General features: G+C 43.3%; 1 long non-coding RNA gene and 1 pseudogene across 1 annotated transcript in view; both read left to right on the forward strand.

The window, feature by feature from the left end:
• The window catches only part of LOC147034585 (uncharacterized), a 39,808-nt gene that overhangs the window by 426 nt on the left and 16,841 nt on the right, over positions 1-22,541 (forward strand). Inside the window, exon 1 of the long non-coding RNA XR_015059340.1 lies at positions 1-349. This exon is cut by the window's left edge and continues 426 nt beyond it. This is a non-coding gene — a long non-coding RNA (uncharacterized LOC147034585). The remainder of the gene's footprint in view (positions 350-22,541) is intronic.
• Positions 3,391-4,035, forward strand: LOC147034586 (uncharacterized; annotated as a pseudogene).

A 22,541-nucleotide genomic window follows, 5' to 3' on the forward strand; every position in this document is an offset into this window, starting at 1 on the left:
CCGAGCTCCTGACTCCGCCACGAGCCCAGACTTCCACGCAGCTCCTTGGCTTCTGGCTTCCTCCCGACTCCCCGACCTCTCCAGACTGACTCAGGCCGACCGATCAACTCGACTCAACCCAACTCGTACGCGAGCTTGGCGCTCTGCTCGTCCTTTTATAGGGCTGGTGAGACGCGGTTTGGCCTCCGATCCTCGACCTCTGACCTCTGACCTCTGCGCGGAAAGCGGACGTGCGCGAGATCACCAAGCTTGATCCGACGAGCAAACGTCCCGCGTCGGCCTGTAGCGACGCCGCTCGATGCGGACTCGCTGTGGCTGGCGCAAAGATGGCGTCGTTTCAGAGACGAAGGTGAGGCGATGTTTGTGGTGTGGAGTTGTTGATGGTTGCTGGCGAAGTGGTGAGGATGGCGTGGTTTGGTGAGAGGCAGGTGTGGTTGTGGTGGTGGAAGGTGGTTGATCTGAAGCGGTTGTTGAGAGCGATGTTGGTGGTGGTGGTGGTTGTTATAAAGCGGTTGTTGAGAAAGATGTTGGTGGTGGACGTGGTTGGTCCAAAATAACGATAGTAAAGAATAACGGCTAACTCAAAGATCACAGCCCGGTTAACATAATGAATTCCCTTTAAACAACGGTGAGGAAATCTATCTGGACATGGACTTATTGGTCGAACTGATCTTGAGACCTTTATGGTGTTCTGTCAATTTCCACAGCCGTAACAATATGATTAAATAAGGCCGTTGATTATCTTGAAAAGGGGTGTTTTAGTTCACCAAAACACCCAATTTTCACTTTTGCACTTTCTTGGAGTTTTCTTGGTGTGCATGCAAAGTTTCAGGCTGCGAGGTTTTATGGTTTTAGAGTTATGGAGGACACACACACACACACACACACACACACACACACACACACACACACACACACACACACACACACACACACACACACACACACACACACACACACAGACAGACACACATACACACATTGCCATTTATGAGTATCATAGAGATATCTTTGTAAAATTTAGTAAATATTGAATCCAATGCTTGCATTATTTCCTGAAGATTTATGACATATTGAGGGGTTATTCGAAATATATCGCATCAATTTATCTTTTTTGAGGTTACCTCCTTTCCAGAATGTTGTCCAAAGATGGCTGAGGATATTATTTAATAAGGCACAAAGAAGGACAGTGCCCCATGGTTTTGACAGAACAATGAAATCTGTAGGTCCACGGAGCATAACATGGCTGTCAATTTCTGGGATTAGAAAGTGAAGACATTGAGCGCAATGGAAGCCAGACAAAGGCTTTGACTTGGAAAATCCACAGCTTCAAGGATTCCTTTGTGCAGACATGTTGCTGTGTGTCACGTTTCTGAACGCATTAGCCATATCACACAATGCACATGGTCGCTACCATCTGGCAAAATTGGAGGTAATGGAACAATAGAGAGAGATGACGTATCGGGCTTTTGTTGACCTTATTCCATAATCCCGATGATTAAAAAAAATGTTGTGATGTCTGCCAGAAAAATGGCATGGTCTGATTTTCAAAGAAACCAGATTACTATAGACCTCATGTTCTCAGCTTCAGGAACACTGTTGTGAATTGCTCAATATGCTGGCGGTCTTATCCAAACATAAATCTGGCGATTCTACACTCTCTTGCAGAAATTAAGCTGTCATGTCCCCTTTGAGCGACCAGTGCTAATCCACTTTGGGAGAACACATGAAAATGTACATTGCGAAAAGGCTATTGAGAGCCAACCAGCTTAGACACCTACAATATTTCATCTCTTGTGAGGACACAGGGCCAGAATGAAAAGGTTCCTTTGAACATTTGATGATAGGTGTATCTGGTCAAGAGGATTAGACCACGCATGGCTGTGAGCAAAACCAAAGATAAATCTCATGTATTCTTCCCGTTGCCATCACATTGCGATTGTCCTGCCATCGCTGGAGACGCCCTCGCTGCAGGATGGAGAAAAATGACTGTTGTTGGTCATAGCACCAAAGCTGCTCTGGTGATTGTGAGTAAAGGGGAGGAGTATAAGATGGGAGAAAAAGGGGCAGAGATACAAAGGAAGGTTAAAGAGATGTGAGCTGAGCAGGGAGGAGTAGAACCATGGTGATTTGGTGCTATAACACAACTGTCAATTTGGTGGAATTGAAATGTGGTCAGAGTCCCTTCGTTGGTCGGATTACTATGCTTATCGTCAACTCCATTACTGTCCTATTGTGAACCCATTTGGTGGGTTATTGATAATTTCATAATCGATCACTGTTTAGTTTGTTTCAGAATTACAAAAGGAGATTAATGAGTTTGTTTGAAATTATGCCTTTTCCACCATCATGAAATTTGCATGTTGTGTTATTTCTGACTTTAATTTGCTTAAAAAAATTTTTGTCATGCTTTTGAAATATTTTGTCATCACTCATAATTCCCGTTTGATTGCTCTCACCATTGCTGCACAGAATAAATTATCTGGATTTTGAGTATGGATGGACATGCCACAGTGATGACACCCGGGTTGGTTATGGAGATTTGTGAGCTGTACTATAATGCCAGGGGGTACTGCTTGGCCAAGAGCAGGTCCAGCAGTGTGAGGGTTATGTGATTCTTGGAATCCTACACTTTTATAATCCCCTTCACGGGAAAATAATCCCTGAGATGATCGGGGTTAATGCAGCAGCTGCCTTAGCAGGTTGAAAAACAAACAGTTTTGTCTCATAAACCACATCAGGGATTCATTTTCCAAATATCTCAGTGCATGTAAATTTACTCAAAAATATTCTTTGAGCACTAAATTTTGATAAATGCTGGAGGCCTAATGTAGTTGACGTTCAAAATACAAACTTTACTGCTTTTTCCCTTGAAATGTAATTCCTGTTGTGAAATAAGCAAGTCAAGCAGTGTGGCATTGATCCACACCAATTTATGCTGATGGTGTGAAAGCAACTATATTTTGTATACATGCATGAACTAAATATTTTATTTACGGAGCTAAAGATTTTGACCATGCACGAGAATAATTCACGATAACCTATCATTGGTGAGTAACTGCCCAAAGCATCTTCATCCTGCTCTGTCGATTAATTGTTCTACTCTGAACTGAATTGTGTTGGACTAAATTTCGACCAATTGCGGTATTTGAGGTTGTTATAATTATGATCACCAAATATATTTGTTCTTCGGTTTTATAAAATTTAAAGAGGAGATACATACAGTGGTGATAAAAAGTTTACGAACCCTTTTTAAATTTCTGTATTTCTGAATACATTTCTGCAGATATATTTCTGCATACATCCAGAGTTCGTGAGTGAGCATGACGTGATGACGTCGGCAGCTGATTAGCACCGTGATGACGTTGCTGCGTCACTTTTGATCAGGGCATGACATGCTTACACTTCCGAGTTTGTTCCATTGTCACCGCATGGAGATGCTTTGCCATAGCCTCCTCTCGAGGACGAAGCATGTATGGCGGCCGTGTCTGAGCACGCATCTTGCTTGATGAGCCATTCCAAGCCATGTGGCCTGAATCCTCCAAGTATATTGCCGAGGCTGTGACCCATCTGTTGAGCATGGTCGTTGCGGCGACGTCGCTGCATCGGAACCGGTCCGACCTGCGAGAATGGTGTAATCGAGTGTGGTCGCGGAGGCAGGACACTAGTATGATGTCCGCGGTCTGGGAGGAAGAGTTGCCAAGCAGGTGGAGCTCAGACAGCACTCGGAGTGAGCTCACCTTTGGGAAGAATGAGGTGCTCCAGGTGCTGGAGTGGGATGCACCCGGTCTGGTGGTGGTGTGGGGAAACACGCAATTCTGGATTCTGAGCTGGCAGGTCATACTGTTCTGTGTCTACTGGTCTGTTCCCATGGCCCGGTTGCAGGGCCTGGGCAAACAGACCACAGCAGTGCTCGCTCTACATTCCGTGCTCCCCCTGGGAATTTGCGTGGACTGCAAGACGTTTGCAGACACTGCAGGCAATCAGGTCGCTGATGCCAGGCTTCATGTGCCTGCTTGGCTAAATGAAATTTGAGCCGTGGGGACTCCAAGCTTGGACATCAAGCAGTTATTTCATTAGCCTTCATGCAGTTAGTCCTCCCCTCATGCCTCATTGGTAAACGGGACGAAGTGCGTTGTGTGGGTCTTGTAGTTAAGTCGAGTAACTATCTCTAATTCATATTCTGATTCCTACCCTAACCCTTTCCTTTTAGCCATGGTACATAACAAGCATGCACGCACACATGCCATTCATTAGGTAATTGGTAATAAGCATACCACTATGCCTCCCGTGGCTCACAACCACCACACCACTCCATTTCACTATACTATACCACCTGCGCATCACGCGCCATTATTTCGTTCAAATCTGTGTTTGAATTCCCAACCGGCACCTCACCTTGCTTTGCACATTGCTCACCAAACTTCACCACTTTGACGACAAACGCCTCCCACACACAGGAAAAATATTCCCACACCTCCTCGAACCTCTGCATTGCTACAAATCGCCACTATTTTGAGGAAAACAACACGAGTCAGTCTGTCCACCACACCGCGCGATGCTTGACCACACAACAGACGTTAATAGCTTGACTGAGTATCACCAGGGACGTCCCAAGTGAGCATCCGGAATTGATACGACCCTCATCCAGTCACCAGACCATGGCAAGACCAGGGGCAACGAGGAAGGGTCACGAGAAGGGTGATCCGGGAGTGTGGTTCGGGGCCCTGGTGTGCATTTTGGCTCATGAGGGGGCGGTGGGTGGTGGGGGAATTCCGTTGCCGTTCGACATTCAGACTGCACTCGGAGCACATTCAGGGCTGGGATGTTGGCTTTGGGAGCATGCCCAATGTTGAGTCAGAAACTCTGACCCGTGCCGAAGCGGCCCTCTGTGGCCCAATAGAGGAGCAGGAGTCGGGCTACAGTGCATTGCTTTCCAGTCATCACCCCACCCTTCTCCCGGGGTTTACAAAAGGAGTAGTGCAGAGCCGTTAGAGCCTCCTCGCAGGCTCTTCACTCACCCCTCACCTCTTGCCTCTTCGCTTCGCTCCTCGAACACAATTGGTGTGCGATTGCCAGAGCGTGCTTCTTTTTACAAAGCTAACAGCTTGGTGTCACGTGAGTGATTAGATCAGTGATTAGATCACGTGACCTTCAGGTAAATGTTATTCATTTGACAGAGGAAGCTAAATCACGTGGTCGAGTTATTTGCGTTCATGGTGGATTAGCGACCCGTCGCGTCAAGAAGATATTCGTGTGTGATGGCCTGCGATTCCTGAGAGTGGTGGGAACCCGAGGTAGTTCACCCCTCGTGGTCTTCACCCCTAACCCTGGGTCTGCAATATATATATATATATATATATATATATATATATATATATATATATATATATATATATATATATATATATATATATATATATATATATGCACATAATCTCTATTTGTGGATTCGCTATTTGTGGGCCATAAAGTGTGACCTGCTTTTACATTTGCACTTGCATATTTGCAAATATTATTTTTCATTTAACTTAATTTTTTTTTTTTTACACTTCAGCACTTCAGGACTTAAATTGGAAGTCAGCAAACATCACAACATTATGTAAAATATGTGAAAAAATGGATCCCTTTAACTACAACCCAATTAGCATACTATACTTCCAATCATCACCAATGTCATGGAATCAATCATCGCAGTTGACATTATTTGTCCATCAACCATGCCATGACCATCAAATCTGAATGCTAAATTTAAGTTCTGCAAGAGTTCTGGGCAACTCTTGGTCATAGGAGAAGCTTTTGCAGAGAAGAACAATGGTTTCAGTAGCATGGGGCAACTCCTCACACAGAAAATGAGTCCCGTGAGTGGGTGACAAGCCACTTCGGTGAGAGAATGATTGGCTGACACTTCAGCGTTGAGGAGTTTCCACATCTCCCTGATCTGAGCCCACGAGATTTTTATTTTTATCTTTGGGGATATCTCAGAAAATGTGTGCCAGGATAACCTTGCAAGCATCTGTGAGCAGAAATAAGCAATTACAGATAAAGTTTGGTCCATCAAACTTACCGAATGTCGGCACGTAATAAACCATAGTTCGGCTCAAAACAAACCTGCTCCAGGTCGAAAATGGTGTTCACATTTTTTTGAAAATGCTTCCTAAGGTAAAAATTTCAGCTGAAAACGATTGTGCCAATCGAGTTTTAAAAAATGGTGCCCACAAGGGTCCGTTTTAAAACTTTTAAGTGCCTCGTGGACATTATATGACTCTCGCCAATTTTGACAAGCAGAGTAAAATAATATCATCAAAGTGGATTTATTAAGATGCATCAAGGTGCAAAAAAAGGTTGACATGAAAAATATGGCCTGTATTCCCATGGAAAGACAAGAAAGAGGCCCAAATGCCCCGAATGCCACAATAACATGACTTAAGCAATTATCATGCTATTTGCTTGTATGTTTTGCTTATTTTAATTTTGGAAAAAATTGATTTTAAATGTAAAGAATGTACGTTACTTCATAACTGTTCAAATAAATGGGCACCAAGAGGGGGATACATGGGATAATAACCCCATATTACATGAATTTTTATTTTTATTTGTATACAATGTCAAGGCTCGTATGAGAGCTAACAACCAGAACATACAACAAGGGGAGCAGGAGGCAAGAGGGGCGGGAGAGGGAATGACAAAACAGTGCGGAACAGAGACATGAGGAGATCTGTGGAAGGGAGAGGGATGGGGTGGGGTACACAGGGAAAACAATATGGACACTATAGGGACGGTCCTTACACGACAGAGACTTTCAGGAAGGAAAGCAGGGAATTTGAAGGAGATGGGTTTGGGGTGGATTAATGGGGGCAGAAAAGATCATGGTTTTGGATTGGGAAAGATTAAAGATTTTGATGAATAGCTGTTTTGAAGACCTGGAGAGAAGAGTGGGATTGAAGAGGGTGTGGGAGTTTGTTCCAAAAGTGGGGGAAAAAAGTGAAGGTGAGCAGTGATTCTTGATTTTGGTAGTTTTTCCAGAAGAGGGAAACTGGTGGATCTTGAGTGCTCTGCGTAAATATTTGGGGAGGGTGGGGGGTGGGGAAATATTGCAGACAGAGCGTGGGGGGGGGGCAAGGCTGGAGATGAAACTGTAGAAGACAGAAAGACCACTGACCTGCCTGCGGTGAGAGAGTGAGAGACCCAAAGACTCAGCCTCATCGTGGAAGATACCATTGATCCTAAATGCCTTGTTTTCTACAGTGTGAAGCTGAGAAAGGTGAGGGGGGAGCACCAGCCGAGATGGGAAAGAAGTACTCCATCAGGCTGTGGACGGAAGTACGTGGTCAGGAGCTCAGTGTACCAAGGAAGGATTTTGCATGACGATGGATGCCCAGGAAGCTCCTGGCTTGGAGGCCAGCTTGGAAATGTGGTTTTCCAAGGAAAGATCATGGCAGATAGTGAGACCCAGAAGCTTGAATGAAAGGACTTCTTCAAGAGGATTGTTGAGAAAGTAGAAGGGGGAGGGGAGGTTTCCAGATGGTCATTTCGGAGAGACACAGTGAGAGTTTGAGATATCTCAGGAATGAAAGACATGTTTCATGTGTTGGACCAGTTTATGATATTATCCAGATCTGCAGAGAGTGAAGAAGCTGTGACTTGCCAGTCTGAGGGATGGCAGATGGTACGACAGAGGATGGAGTCATCAGCAAAGAGATGAAGAGGATTTTCCAGTGTCAGAGAGATCATTGATGAAAAACAGAAAAAGAACAGGGCCCAGAATGCTGCATTGAGGAAATCCAGCCTGGACAGGAAGAGTGGAGGAGAGAACTCCATTAAGGGCCACAGGTTGGCTGTGACAGGAGAGGAAGTTTGTGAGCCATGAGTGGAGATGGCCTTTGATACCATCGGAAGAGAGTTTGGTGAGCAGGGCAGAATGCAAGACCGTATAGAAAGCATGCAATATTTCTCAGGAGATGGTCTAATTTCATGTCTGGCATTGAGGATCTCCATCCTTTGTTGGGATAGCAGCATATCCAGGGTAGAGTGATCTGGTCTGAATCCAAAATGATGATGGGAAATCAAGCCATTGGAGAAAAGGAAGGATTTAATGTCTGAAGCGATGATGGATTCCATAACCTTGCTGATGATTGGGAGAAGGCTGATGGTTCTGTGGTTGCAGGGATCTTTTTTGCTCATATTTATGCAGAGCAGTAATGTTTGCTAATTTCCAAGCAGATGGCAGATGACCTTGAGCAAAGGAGAGGGTGAAAAGAACAGAGAGAGTGTGAGCAAGAGCAGCAGAGTAGATTATTAGACCATGTGGGCTGATGCCGTCTGGACTGGTTGCAGAATCAGACTCGAGGTTTGCAGTGAGCTCTCCACCTTGTCAGGAGAAAAGGACACAGAGTCCATCAACAGCTTGGTGCAAATGGGTAAGGTCGGTACAGAAAGCGATGGTTTTGGGCCACAAGATTTGGAAGCGAACACGGAGTTTAGGCATTCAGCCTTTTCACGTGCAGTATCAGCAGTGCGGCCATTTGAGGTAAGGAAAGAGATTGAGGAGGAACATACACTGGAAACAAACTTAACTAGATGCCACCAGGATATTGAGGAGGGAGACAGGTTTGAGAGTTCAGACATAAGATTCTAAAGCTGTTGTGTTCTGGCTGTTGCGAGGGGATACACACACTTGTTCTGAGTTTTGTGGAAGGAACTGAAACTGCCTTCAGTTGGATTAGCCTTTCATGAGGTGAAGGCAAGTTGTTTCAGGACAACTGCCTCACCACGAGCTTCAGTGTTACAAGAGTGGGAGGAGGGGTTAGGAGAAATGAAGACGAGATGCGATAAATCTGTGCATGAGAGAGATCAAGTTACTTTGAAATAATTCCCAGGACGAGTTGATGTCAGAGAAAGTAGAGCTGGGAGACCAGTTTAGAAGTTTGATGGCTTCGTTTGGTCCCTTCCAGTCGGCCTGAGTGAAATGCCAGATTCGACGGTGTTGAAGTGGTACTCTAATCACCGCCAGCGAGATGTCTACTTTGACAAACATGTGGTCAGATGAACCGATTGGAGTGGACGAAGAACAGTAGAAATTTTCAGGAAATTGGTCAAAATGAGATCAAGTAGAGATGGAATACCATTGGTTGAGATCCGGGTTGGAAAGTTGACAGATTGTTTCAGTTCCAATGGGTCACAGAAGTCTTTTGCTGAAGTGCTATGGCAGGTGAGAGAGGTACCCACACCCAGCCAACTGGCATGGTGACAATTGAAGTCACCACATCTGAGGAAGAGAGATAGTTGAGATGAGAGGATGGAAGTTGGTCCATGTTTTCAGAGAGCGAGATGTAAATTGAGTCATCACTGTTTTGTGAACGGTACAACACACACATAAACATGAGGTGGGAATAGAGGGAAAGCCAGGGCCAGAGGTTTCCTGGGGGCGTGGGGGAGTGAGGGCAGTGCATGGAGAGTGAGGAATAGAGCCTTTGATGAAGAGTACAACTCCGCCGCAAGGGCGAGGCTCAGGTCTGTCATACCAGAGGAGGGAGTAACCAAGGAGAGATACTCGGGGGGCAGAGACATCTTGAAGGATGAAAGTTTCTGTTTAGCAGATTATGTCTGATTTGTCAGTGGCAACCTGAATGGAAAGATGTCAGGTTTGAGTGAAGGTCCCGGATGTTTGAGGTCCAGACTGTTAAATAATAGGGGGGGAGGAGGCTTTGGGTGCAGGGGAGGGGGAGGATAGGATGAGGGAGGAGGGGGGGGGATGTAAGAAGTTGTTGAAAGAGTGTGGGGTGTTGCAAAAGAGCGAGGGGAGAGGGCGGATGAGGAGGAGAAAAGCCTCAGTGGTGATTGGTTGAAGACAAAGGGCAGTAATTCGAGAGAGGGCAGAAGGAAGTTGAAGATTGGAGGAAGTGGAGTGATGAGATGGAAGAGAAAAGGTAGGGGAAGGAGGCAGCTTTTTGGATATGAGGGGGGGGGGAAACTTTGAGAAGGTGAAGTGAGGGGGCAGATTGGAGGGAGAATGGTGAGAGAGGAGAGTTTAGAGAGAAGGGTGAGGGGGGAAGTTTTGAGAAAGGTGAGAGGGAAGCTTGGAGTGGGAAGAGTGTGAAGGCTGCTTTGAGTGGGAGCAGTGAGAGGGAAACTTTGAGAGTGAATGGAGACGATGAGGGTAGAGATGGACAAGGTGTAGGAGGGTAATGGGAGAAGTGGGGAGAGGAGAACGATGAGACTTGGTCATGGTATGGTGAAGAAGGGAGCGGGCGGGAGGGGGAGGCCTTACAACACTTGTAGGGTTGGGAAGAGGGGGAGGTGTGCTAAGAGGAAGGAATGAGCATGCTTGTGGTGATGAGGTGTGCACTGATTGAGAGAGTGAGATGAGTTATGTTAGAATGGAGCTCACAGATGTTAGAACTCCACACACTTTGGGACAACTTAGCAGGAGCTGATACTGAAGCTGAACACAGTGAAGAGTTACCAAGAGTGGAGGTAGGATGAGGGGCAAGATGGCTCAGGTAAGGAGAGGGGATAAATTGGCCCACATGAGGAAATTGCTCTTCAATGTACATAGATGCATGTTGTAATTTGATTTCATTTGGGATCACGATGAAAATCAGACATCTGACTCTATGAATCATAATGTATGCCTGGTGTTGGCTTAGTGGTTATGGTGGTGGGCTTGGGATCCTTGGATCCTGAGTTCAAATCGCACTTGGCTGTTGAATTAATACCAGGAGGGGTTGACTCTGCCTGTTATTCTTCTGAGGTCAGCAAAATGAGTGCCAGCATGCTGGTATACTGTTTTGGAGTGGTGACCTGTCCAGCATTGTGCCTAATAGCCATGGAGACTGCTGAGGCAGCACCGACGCTCTGCAGAGGGTATGGTCCCAATGGATAGAGGGAATCATAATGGCCTCCTTATGGGCATCTGGATGAACTAAACTGACCCAAAGAGGATCCAAAATGGTCCATAACAAAATTACAGGAAATAATAATTTTACTTTCGATAAAATGTCAAAATATATGTTTATTGATTTGCTGAGCTGAAAAATATGGTGATGAACATGAAAAAAATGGTTCATTTGGGCACTTAAACCAGTGGATCAACCAAATCCCGACTATTACAAGGCACAGAAGTAATTATTTCATGCGTCTTAGTTCCATATTAATGGGCCTGTATGAGAAAAACTGCTTTGAAATGACCATAGTTTGATATCTCCTTTGAGTTTAAAATTCGAATTACGATGTTACAAAGAAAAAATATATTGTATTGACATGACATTTCTCCCAATGGGAACCTGAATGATGTAATATGGCCATCCAGGAGCCTCAAAAGGATCCCTTCCCAAATACACAAAAATGGTCGTTTATTTTTTTCCAATAAGCTGTCCATATATGTTTTTGTTGGCGGCTTGGGTGGGTGGGTGGGGGCTTGGGATCCTAGGGTCCTGAGTTCAAGCCCCGTTGGCCACTGAATTAATACACCAGGAAGTTGACTCAGCCTGTTATCCTTCCGAAGTCGGCAAAATGAGTACCAGTGTACTGGTAAGGGGGACACTGCATCAGTGGCATAGCCGCGTCCCAACCAATGATGCAACCATCAGCCACAGGTTGCACTCGATAGATTGATATGTTTTTGTTGGCATGCTGAACTAAAACAATGTCGTCGTAAACATGGAAATGGTTGAATTGGGTTCCTTTTTTCACGTGAGAGAATGACTATTTGAAGAATGAGATAAATGTCATTTTACCTAATGTTGATAAATTAGTATGGTGTTCACGCAGGCATGATGGGCTGAATGGCCTCCACCTGTCTTTTTTCCTTGTATTTCCTTGTATTACCTCTTGCTACAATGTAATAGAGATACATTCCTTCAGTGATGTATTCCAGAAAGTCTTCCAACTTTTCCAAAAGTCTTTCGCTCAAAATTTCATCTCATGGAATGTGTTAGTGTGATATATTCGCACATGTAAATTCAATCCTGTGAACACTCATCTGTGGACATCATACAGACTGCGAGACATGTGGACCATTCATCAATGAGAAATTCTTTGGTGGATCGGCCGAGACCAGTCATTTCTTCAAACATATCTTCAGCCGTGTTCAGCCTACTCATTTGGTGTATATTCCGAAAGTTTCCTTTGGATACTTTTCTTCATTGCATATTATGCATTTCACATCTAACTTTGAAGTGTACACATGCTTGCTATGCTCGCTTCTTCTTTTCTGGGGAAATATCCTGCTCTATCTGATCATCTTCTTGCATTGCTTGAGAATCTTGCACGTCTTGAGTGATTGCAGTTTGTGATATAAGAAAGGAGTCATTAAAAAAATATTCCACTTGCAGGACTTGCGTGCCCAGCTTTCAACATCTTTTGACCAATCTACCAAGTGAAACACAATTATTGCATTCATGATCGACATTTTTCCATTGTTTTGATTACTCCATGAATCATTCTTGGTCTGTTGTTCTTTGAAACTTTTTTTCGTGGTGACATGAAGTCTCACACAGCCTTCGAAACACATCATACACAAAACACGACCACTATAAATGTGAGTAGAATGGAATGCTGGTTGCGGCAATCTTGCTCTTATTCCATCCTATGTTGATTGTACTTCGATCTTGGCACTTCTGTCTGGACAGTTTGCTGTAAGGCATCGATAAAATGTATTTCATTTTTTCAACTCGAGAGTTCATAGAACACGTTACTGCACAAAGTCTTGAGAAAAAAGGGCATGGGTGGGGTTTGCGAGCAGCAAATTTGATTTGTCGAGATTATGTAAAAATGCTGTAACATGTTGTCCAAGTACTGCTAAACAAATATTTTTAAAAGTGCCAAGAAGGCAAATTGTGTTCTACAATGTTCACACATGTAATTAAATCGAAATAAAATAAAGATTTTAAAGGTTGTAGAAAAAAAATTCGGAAGTTTACTTCTGTTGAGGCAACATATTATATACCACCTTATTTAACATGCGTTTGTTCTTCAATCGTGCCTGTAGTTTGTGTCCTACATGATATCATGTAAAACAGTAAGCTTCCTGTTTGGAATGATTATTAATTTTGTTTGATTTCCAAGCACCCAGAGTAAAAGCATTATCACACTCTTCTCTGTGCATGTGTGTTCGGGACAAATTTGGGACCAAAGTCCTGTGAAACTGCAGGTTTGATTTTCGATTCATGTTCAAAATACAACATTCAATTGAAATTACGTAGTTCGTCAATCATACACTGACATTTGTAGACAGAGATAGACAAAGTGAACCAATTGCTGAACCCCACTTTTCCGTGTGTGTGTGTGTGTGTGTGTGTGTGTGTGTGTGTGTGTGTGTGTGTGTGTGTGTGTGTGTGTGTGTGTGTGTGTGTGTGTGTGTGTTTGAGTGATACTTTTTGTGTCGATTAATTGCGTATGTTTATTAATTAATTACGCACTATTTGAAATGTACCTTTTGACCCTTTAGACTGTTGAGACCCCTTTGACCTTTGAAGACCCTTTAAGGCCCCACAATATGCTTAAGACCCTGAGGACCCAAAATATCCCAAGGACCAAGATGACCCTGAGACACAGAGGACCCAAAAAACCCAAAAGACACTTAAGACCCCAAAATACCTAAAATACCCAGGTAACCCAAAAGACCAAGTGGACCACAAAAAACTCTGAGGACCTAAAAGACCCCGATGACCTAAAACACCCAAAAGGCTTAGATGACCCAAAAGACCCAAAACATCCAGAAGACCCCGAAGACCCTGATTACCCAAAATACCCCAATTTCCTTGAGGACCCAAATTACCCTGAGGACCCAAAAGACCAGGAGGACCAAAAAGACCCAGTGAACCAAAAATACCCCAAAGACCCAGAGGACTCAAAAGACCCAGATGACCACAAAGACCCAACACATCCAGAAGACCCTCCCTGAAGACCCAAAAGACTTCAAAGACCATGAAGACCCAAAAGACCCAAAATATCCAGAAGACCCTGAATACACAAAAGACCCAAAAGACCCTGAGGACCCAAAAGACATTGAGAACCCAAAATAACCAAATGACCTATTTACTGACCTATGATATCCACATAATAGGTTCACAGACTTTTACCTGAGCCTCCTCCTGATGGAGGAGTTGCTCTCTTCATCAAAGACTCGATTCCTCACCCTCCATGCACTGCCCTCACTCTCTCCACCCCCAGGAATACCTCTGGCTCCGGGTTCCCCTCTACTCCCACCTCATGTTTATATGTGTACTGTACCATCTACCAAACAGTGATGACTCCATTTTCACCTCACTATCCAAAAACATGGACCAACTTCTATCTTCTCATCCGAACTCTCTCTTCCTCACATGTAGTGACTTCAATTGTCATCACTCCACTTGGCTGGGTGTCAGTACCTCTCTCACCTGTCATGGCTCTTCAGCAAAAGATTTCTGTGACTCATTGGGATGGAATCAATGGGTCATTTTCCTGATCCGGATCTCAACCAATGCTACTCTATCTCTTCTGGATCTGATTTTGACAAATTTCCCTTAAATATCTGCTGTTCTTCCTACATTCCAATCGGTTCTTCTGAACATATGCTTGTCAAAGTGGATATCTCTCTGGCTGTCATCAGATAACCACCTCAGCGCCGTCGAGTCTAGCATTTCACTCATGACGACGGGCAGGGTCTCAAAGCAGCCATAAACCTTTTAGATTGGTCTCCCATCACTACAGTCTCCAACATCAACTCATCCTGGGAATTCTTTCAAGAAAACTTGCCCTCCCTCATGCACAGATTTATCCCCTCTCATCTTCAGTTGTCTGACCCTTCCTCCCACCCATTGTCAACTGAAGCTTGTGGCAAGACAGTTGACCTGAAACAACTTGCCTTTGCTTCATGGAAAGCAAACCCAACTGAGGGTAATCTCAGTTCCTTCCATAAAGCTCAGAACAAGTGTGTATCTACCTTCAGGAGAGCCAGAAAACAACATCTTTAGAAGCTCAAGTCTGAACTCTGAAACCACTCTCCCTCCTCCAAACCCTGGTGGCGTCTAATCAAATCTGTTTCTGGTGTATGTTTCCTCTCCATCCCCTCCCTTATCTGAAATGGTCGCACTGCTGATACCGCACGTGAAAAGGCTGAATGCCTAAACTCGGTGTTTGCAGCTAAATCTTGTGTCCGTAGCCCATCGCTGTCTGTACCCAGCTTACCCAGTAGCACCCAACTGTCCCTAGACTCTGTGTCCTTTTCCTCTGACAAGGTGGAGAGCTTGCTGTCAAACCTCAACTCAGATTCTGCAACCAGTCCAGGCCGGATCAGCTCATGTGTCCTAAAAATCTGCTCTTGCTTACCCTCTCTCTGTTCTATTCACCCTCTCATTTTCTCAAGGTCATCTGCCATCTGCTTTGGAAATCAGCAAACATTACTGCCCTGCACAAAAGGGCAGTAATGGGCATTACTGCCTTGCTCTTCTCCAACGGCTTAATTTGCGATCATCAATTCGGTTTCAGACTAGGACGCTCTACACTGGATATGCTGCTTCTGCTATCCCAACAATGGATGGTGGTCCTCAAAGCCGGATATGAAATCAGAGCCAAATCCCCAGACATATTGCATGCTTTTAAAAAGTTCTGGCACCTTGTCCTGCTCAACAAACTCTCTTCCTATGGTATCCAAGGCCATCTCTATTCATGCCTCGCAGACTTCCTCTCCTGTGGCAGTCAATGTGTGGCCCTAAATGGAGTTCGTCATTTCCTCTTCCTGTCCAGGCTGGAGTTCCTCAAGGCAGCGTTCTGGGCCCTGTTATTTTTCTGTTTTTCATCAATGACCTCTCCGACTTGCTGGAAAATCCTTTTTATCTCTTTGATGGTGATTCCACCCTCCACTGTACCATCTGTCATCCCTCATACCGGCTTGGTACAGCTTCTTCACTGTCTGCATTTCTGGGAAAAATCACAAACTGGTCCTACACGTGGAACATGTCTTTCAATCTTGAGAAATCTCACACTCTCACTGTGTCTGTCTGAAAGGACCGTTTTGATTCCACCCCCCCCTACCCACAATCCACTTTCTCAACAATCCTCTGGAAGAATTCCTTTCTTTCAAGCTTCTGAGTCTCACTATCTGCCATGATCTTTCCTGGGAAAGCCACATTTCCAACCTGGCTTCCAAAGCCAGTCGCTGATTGGGAATCCTCCATGGTGGAAAGTCCTTCCTCGGCCCACCAGAACTCCTGACCACATACAAAGCTTTCGTCCACAGCCTGATGGAGTACTGCTCTCCCTTCTGGGCTGGTGCTCCCGCCTCTCACCTTTCTTGGCTTCACGCTGTGGAAACCGAGGTATTTCGGATCATTGCTATCTCCAGCCATGAAGCTGTGTTTGGTCCTCTCACTCTCTCACTGCAAGGTGGATTTTCTGTCTTCTCCCATCTCCTCGCCGGTCTTGCTCCACCTGCTCTGTCTGCGTTTTGTCCCCACCATATTTCCACAAGGCGCTCAAAGTCCGCCAACAACCCCTTCCTGGTAAAACTTACCTTCACTCTTTTTTCCCGCCTTTGGAATAAACTCCCTCACTCTGTTCAATCCCATTCTTCTCTCCAGGCCTTCAAAACGGCTGTTCACCACCACCTCTTATCACCCCCTTTCCAAATCCTCGATCTTTTCTTCCCCCGTTAATCCATCCCAAACCTACCTACTTCAAATTTCCTGTTTTCCTTCCTGAAAGTCCCTGTATGTCCATCTTGTATACCCAATGTTCCCCGTCACATCCCTCTCCCTTCCATAGATCTCCTAATGTCACTGTTCCCCACTGTTTTGTCCTTCCCACTCCCACCCCTCTTGTATCATGCCCCCCTTGAAGTGTGTTCGCTCTCATACGAGCCTCGACAAGGTATACAAAAAAAAGACCCCATAGACCCAAAAGTACCCTAAGACCCAAATGACCCTGAAGACCCAAGAGACCCTGAGAACCCAGAAGACCCCCAGGAACCAAAAAAGCCTGAATATCCAAATGACCCTGAGGATCCAAAAGACCTTAAAGGCCCAAAACACCGGAAAACCCCAAAACACTCTACGACCCAGACGACCCAAAAGTACCCGAGGACCCAAAAGACCCTGAAGACCCAAAAGGCCCAGATGACCACAAAGACCCAAAACATACAGAAGAACCTGAAGACTTTCAGGACCCAAAAGACCCACAGTAACCAAAAGACACCAAAGACCCAAAATCACCCACATGACTTCGAATACGCAAAAGACCTCGAGGACCCAAAACACCCTGAGGACCGAAAAGTATCCCAAAGGCCTAAAAGTAAGAAAGGTCAAAAGGCCAAAGGCCAAAAGACCCACATGGCTGAAAAGACACCAAGGACCCAAAATATCCATAACACTCTGAGGACCCAAAAGACCCAGATGACCCAAAAGTTTCCATGGACCCAAAAAGCCCCAAAGACCCAGAGGACCCAAAAGTTCCTGAGGACACCAAAGACCCTGTATAGTTGTAGACCCTTTAAATCTGCTATAAATGTATGAGATGTGGCTGTGTGTGTGGGGGGGGCATGTTTTTGGTGGAGTTCTATTATAGCGTTCTGATGTGGAATGTGAAACCACAAAAATGATCGTCACGACCTCCTGAGTTGATTAGGCTAATGACAAAAAAAAAATCCATTAGAATTCTCATGTTTTAAACAGACGCCATGTTAAAGTATATAAAGCAGCTTAATACGTCCTTCTACCACGGCATGGCATTCTAATGACAAAATAAATAATAAAAATACTGATAACATTTCAACAAAACGTCTATTAATTAATACTAATAATATTTACAACAATAATAAGAACAGTCGTATAATTTGGCAATAATAATAATGAACACATAATCCCAACCCTGGCCCCAAGCACATCTGGAATTGGTGAAAGGCAAGCTAATGCTCAAGCAGTTTAGTAGTCAGGTATGCAACAATGCCATGAAGTCCGTCGAAAATTTGGTCGATTGGACCAATTTCCTCATTCGTACCCAAACCACAATGTGTTTTATTTGGTTATACAAGACCACAAATGATCCCAAAGGACCAGCAACCTCATTTCTCCCCACGTGAAGTCCATGTCTTCTTTCAAAAGAGAAAACCAATTAAATTTTCAGGGAACTAAAACAAAGTACAATTTTTTTCACGGTGAAAATGAAGAATGTGAGACAATGTGCCTCATAAACGTATTTGACGAGACTTTACGAAGCAATCTTACAGTAATGGAGCAAACGTGGATGTCACCGAAATTCAAGATTGATGTGTGGAAATAGTGCAGAAATAGTGTCACCTTTGGTGGTAACCAATATCACATACTATCTTCCTTTATTTGATGATATGGAGTATGATATGTTGTTATCAATAAACTTTCTTTAAAACTTGATAAAAAATTATAAAATGCCTTTCCAAGACAGCCACAGCAGTTTGCCCACCGAAGGTGGGCAGCGAAGGGTATACTCCCACCTGGAGGGCAGGTGTGCCTGCAAGTTATGTCAATACATTTCACAAATTTTTCGATTTTTCTCATCATATTAGCATGTGTCAACAATAACAGGGATAGGTTAACTTCATTTTATCTGTCATGATCTTTCCTGCACAAAGTTATTAACTACAGATGTGAAATTGTTGCTTCATAGGCATCCCACATGTTCAGAGCCTGTGTGATAAGTGATGGTCCTGTAAAGGACCACCTGGTGTTCCCATAATTGATGGAGAATCCCAATCATGCATATGGATTGCTATTTTCAGTGCATAATGTTTTTCGCAATGTTTAAAGGGCCCTTTTTGGGGCCACTCATTCCCAGTCAGTAGTCCATATGAAGAAGACTTTTGAAATACATTGCTCAGTGATCATTCCATGTTTTAGTACAGTATACAATCACCTCACTGGACACAATACTGCTCATTTAATAGCAATTTCCCCATCGAGATCAATTTCATGTTGCTATAAAGCATAGAAAAAGAAGTTTGTTCCTCACTCGGGCCTCACTTGGGCCCTAGCCTCACTACGGCTCCAAGCACCAGTTCAGATGCCCAAATTGACCTTTATCATTTTTATCACAGGATTTTCTGAGCTAGCATGCCGTAAAACATATATATATATATATATATATATATATATATATATATATATATATATATATATATATATATATATATATATATATATATGGATATTATGTGAAAGGAAAGTAATTATTTCCTGTGATTTTTGGCATGCACCCCTTTTGGGCCAGTTTATGTCATTCAAGTGCCCATGAGTTGAACATTTTTATTCATAGTATTAAATGTCTGATTTCCATGATGACCCGAATGGAATCAAATGACAGCAAACATCAATGCTCATTTAAGAGCAATTTCCAAATGCTGGCCAATGTCATAGAACATGGGGGCACATGGACCTTTTCTTGGTGCCCATTTATTGGAACAGTTATTAAGTAAAATACATTCATTCCATTTAAAATAAAATTTTGCCAAAATAAGCAAAACATACATGCATACAGCATGATAATTGCTCAATTGTACCTGGAATTTGTGTCTTTTACAGTTGAAAAGGTGAAGTTTCTGACAACCTTCAACTCCGATTTTGCAACTGGTCCAGACGGCATCAGCTCGCATGTCCTAAAAACCTGCTCTGCTGATCTTTCACATCCTCTTTCTTCTCTTTTTACTGTATAAAATTTCCCTAGGTTATCTTCAATCTGCTATGAAATCAGCCAACAACACTGCATTAAATAAACAAAGGTGCAAAAACAGATCCCTTTAACTTCAGACCGATTACACTGGGCTGCATTTGAAATATTTTTTTCAGAGGTCGAGGTTTTCTCAACGGTTCTCAAGTTTTTTTGCATGCTGAATTCAGAAATGTATCTAATTTCGCTCATTCAGGTCAAATTTCTACGCTATCTCAATTTTAAGGGGAAAAAAATCAAAATTTTTGGGGTTTTTTATTAGTATTTTTAAAATTCAAAATCAGACTTACATTGACAGAAAATGTACAAACTATACATATAATGACACACAAGTACACTTAATGTGGAAGAAAGTGCCTTCTAAATTACTTTCATTTCTATTTCCCAAAAATATAGATAAATCGTTGTTTCTGGCAACACCCAACTGCAGTCGCTCCAGCAGTCGCTGTTTTCCTTCGTCTTTTTAATGTTGAATTTCACATTAACGGTACTTGTGTGTCATTTTATATATAGTTTGTGCATTTTCTGTCAATATAAGTCTGATTTTGAATTTAAAAAATGCTCATTAAAAAAACAAAAATTTGGAATATTTTTTTCCCTTCAAATTGAGATAGCACAAAAACTTGACCTGATTGAGCGAAATTAGATACATTTCTGAATTCAGCATGCAAAAAGCATATAGGAGCCGTTGAGAAAACCTAAACCTCTGAAGTGACGCAGACTAGTGTTAGCTTACTTCTAATAATCAGCAAGGTCATGAAATCCATCAACACAGTTGATATAAAATCCTTCCTTTTCTCCAAGGGCCACACCTCTGATCACCAATTTGGATTCAGACCTGGTCACTCCACATTGGACATGCTGCTTCTACTCACCCAACAATGTACGGAAGCCTTCATATCAGACATGAGATCAGGGCCGTCTTTCTGGACATGTATCGTGCTTTTGATATTGTCTGGCACCCTGCCTTGCTATCCAAACCCTGTCTATGGCATCCATCATCAACGCCACACATGGCTTTCTGACTTCCTTTACTCTCCTCACCAACGTGTGGCTCCCAGTGGAATCCTTTCATCTCCTCTCCCTGTGAAGGCTCGAGTGCCCCAATGCAGTGCTCTGATACCAGTCCTATTCCTGATTTTCATAAATGATCTCTCTGACTCTGGAAAATCCCTTTTATCTATTTTCTGATGACTGCACCCTCTGCCGTACTACCCCTCACCCTCCAGACAGGCAGACTGCAGTCTCTTCCCTCGCTGGTCATACTAGGGTTGGGCATACAACCATACTTTTTTTTGAAAGGAGTATTTTTTATGGCCAAATTTCACGCTGATCACGAATCCGTTGAAATTTTTGACATAGGATGATGTCTTAGGTTGGTAAAATGCAAAAATTCAAAATGGCCGCCAAATTTACCCACTTTTCTGGTAAAATTTGATAATTATGGCTTACTATGGCATGTAATATTAGGGTTGGGCACACATCGACTTTTTCTCTGTTGTCCCATTAAAAGGAGTGTTTTTTTATGGCCATTTTTCACGCTGATCACGAATCCGTATTAATTTTTGACCGAGGATGATGTCTTCCTAAGACAGATATGGCACCTTCAGACAGACATTAGACATGGCACCATAAAAAATATGGTACCTTCAGACCACAGCGAGGTTACGCAGGATACGCATAAAGACCCCATAGAGAGTGGTGGCCCAGGATGGCAACTGATAAAGGAGATAATTCAATAAGAGCATTAATTATCTACAAAAGGGGGGGATTCTAATAAACCCAAAAACGAATTTTCACTCCTGCACTTCTGTGGAGTTTTCTTAGTTTGCATGCAAAGTTTCAGGCTGATAAGTTTCATGGTTATGGAGTTAGGGAGGGACATGCGCGCACACACACACACACACACACACACACACACACACACACACACACACACACACACACACACACACACACACACACACACACACACACACACACACACGGATATATCAAAGATCATACCCTATTACTGGAATGTGTACTAGGAATCAAGTGCCACACCATCCTGACCAACAGGAAATGCCTACCACACATTAAATTGTCGATGGTACACAAAACAGTTCTGGGGTAGCCAGGAAAAATTTAAATTTCAAAAAAGGTTCTTCTGGCTAAACATTTGCATCGGTTCTGCCTATTAGGTATAAGCGTACTGTAGCACACCGACAGCCTCCGAGTTCCCAGTAGGATTTTATTGCAGACAATACCAGAAAGAAAATTTAATTCTCAATTTTATAGACCAGTTCACCCCAGAGAGGGAACAGGATGCATGCAGCAATCGCTGATGTGGAAAAAAAAAATATATATATATATATATATATATATATATATATATATATATATATATATATATATATATATATATATGTAGATAAATATATAATGCTTTATGACTGACAGTATGATTAAGAGGTATGCACACTCAACTCTAAGCTGTCTAGTATGGGTTTGAATCTCAACCCAGCTGTAAATTGTCGTCCCGATGTTTTGTAGTGTGGTGATTCATCAATTTGTCTGCCATCCCTCAGATGGATGTTAAGCATGAGTCCCATCTGCCAGCCTTCGTTGGTGGATGTTACCGGTCCCAGGTGTTGTTCGTGAAGAGTAGATGAGCTTTCGTCAGCACCCTGGCCAAATTCAAAATTCCTGGCAAAACTACTGCCAGTAAGGCAGTGGCAAACCACCCAGTATAACTCTTGCCAAAAACTGCTTTGGCCTCACCAACGCTCTGTGACAGAGTATAGTAGATCAGAATCACATTACATACAGTATATATATATATATATATATATATATATATATATATATATATATATATA

This window comes from Eptatretus burgeri, chromosome 1 (genome assembly GCF_056783735.1).
Source record: "Eptatretus burgeri isolate ZD-2024b chromosome 1, Ebu_testis_v1, whole genome shotgun sequence".
NCBI lineage: Eukaryota > Metazoa > Chordata > Myxini > Myxiniformes > Myxinidae > Eptatretus > Eptatretus burgeri.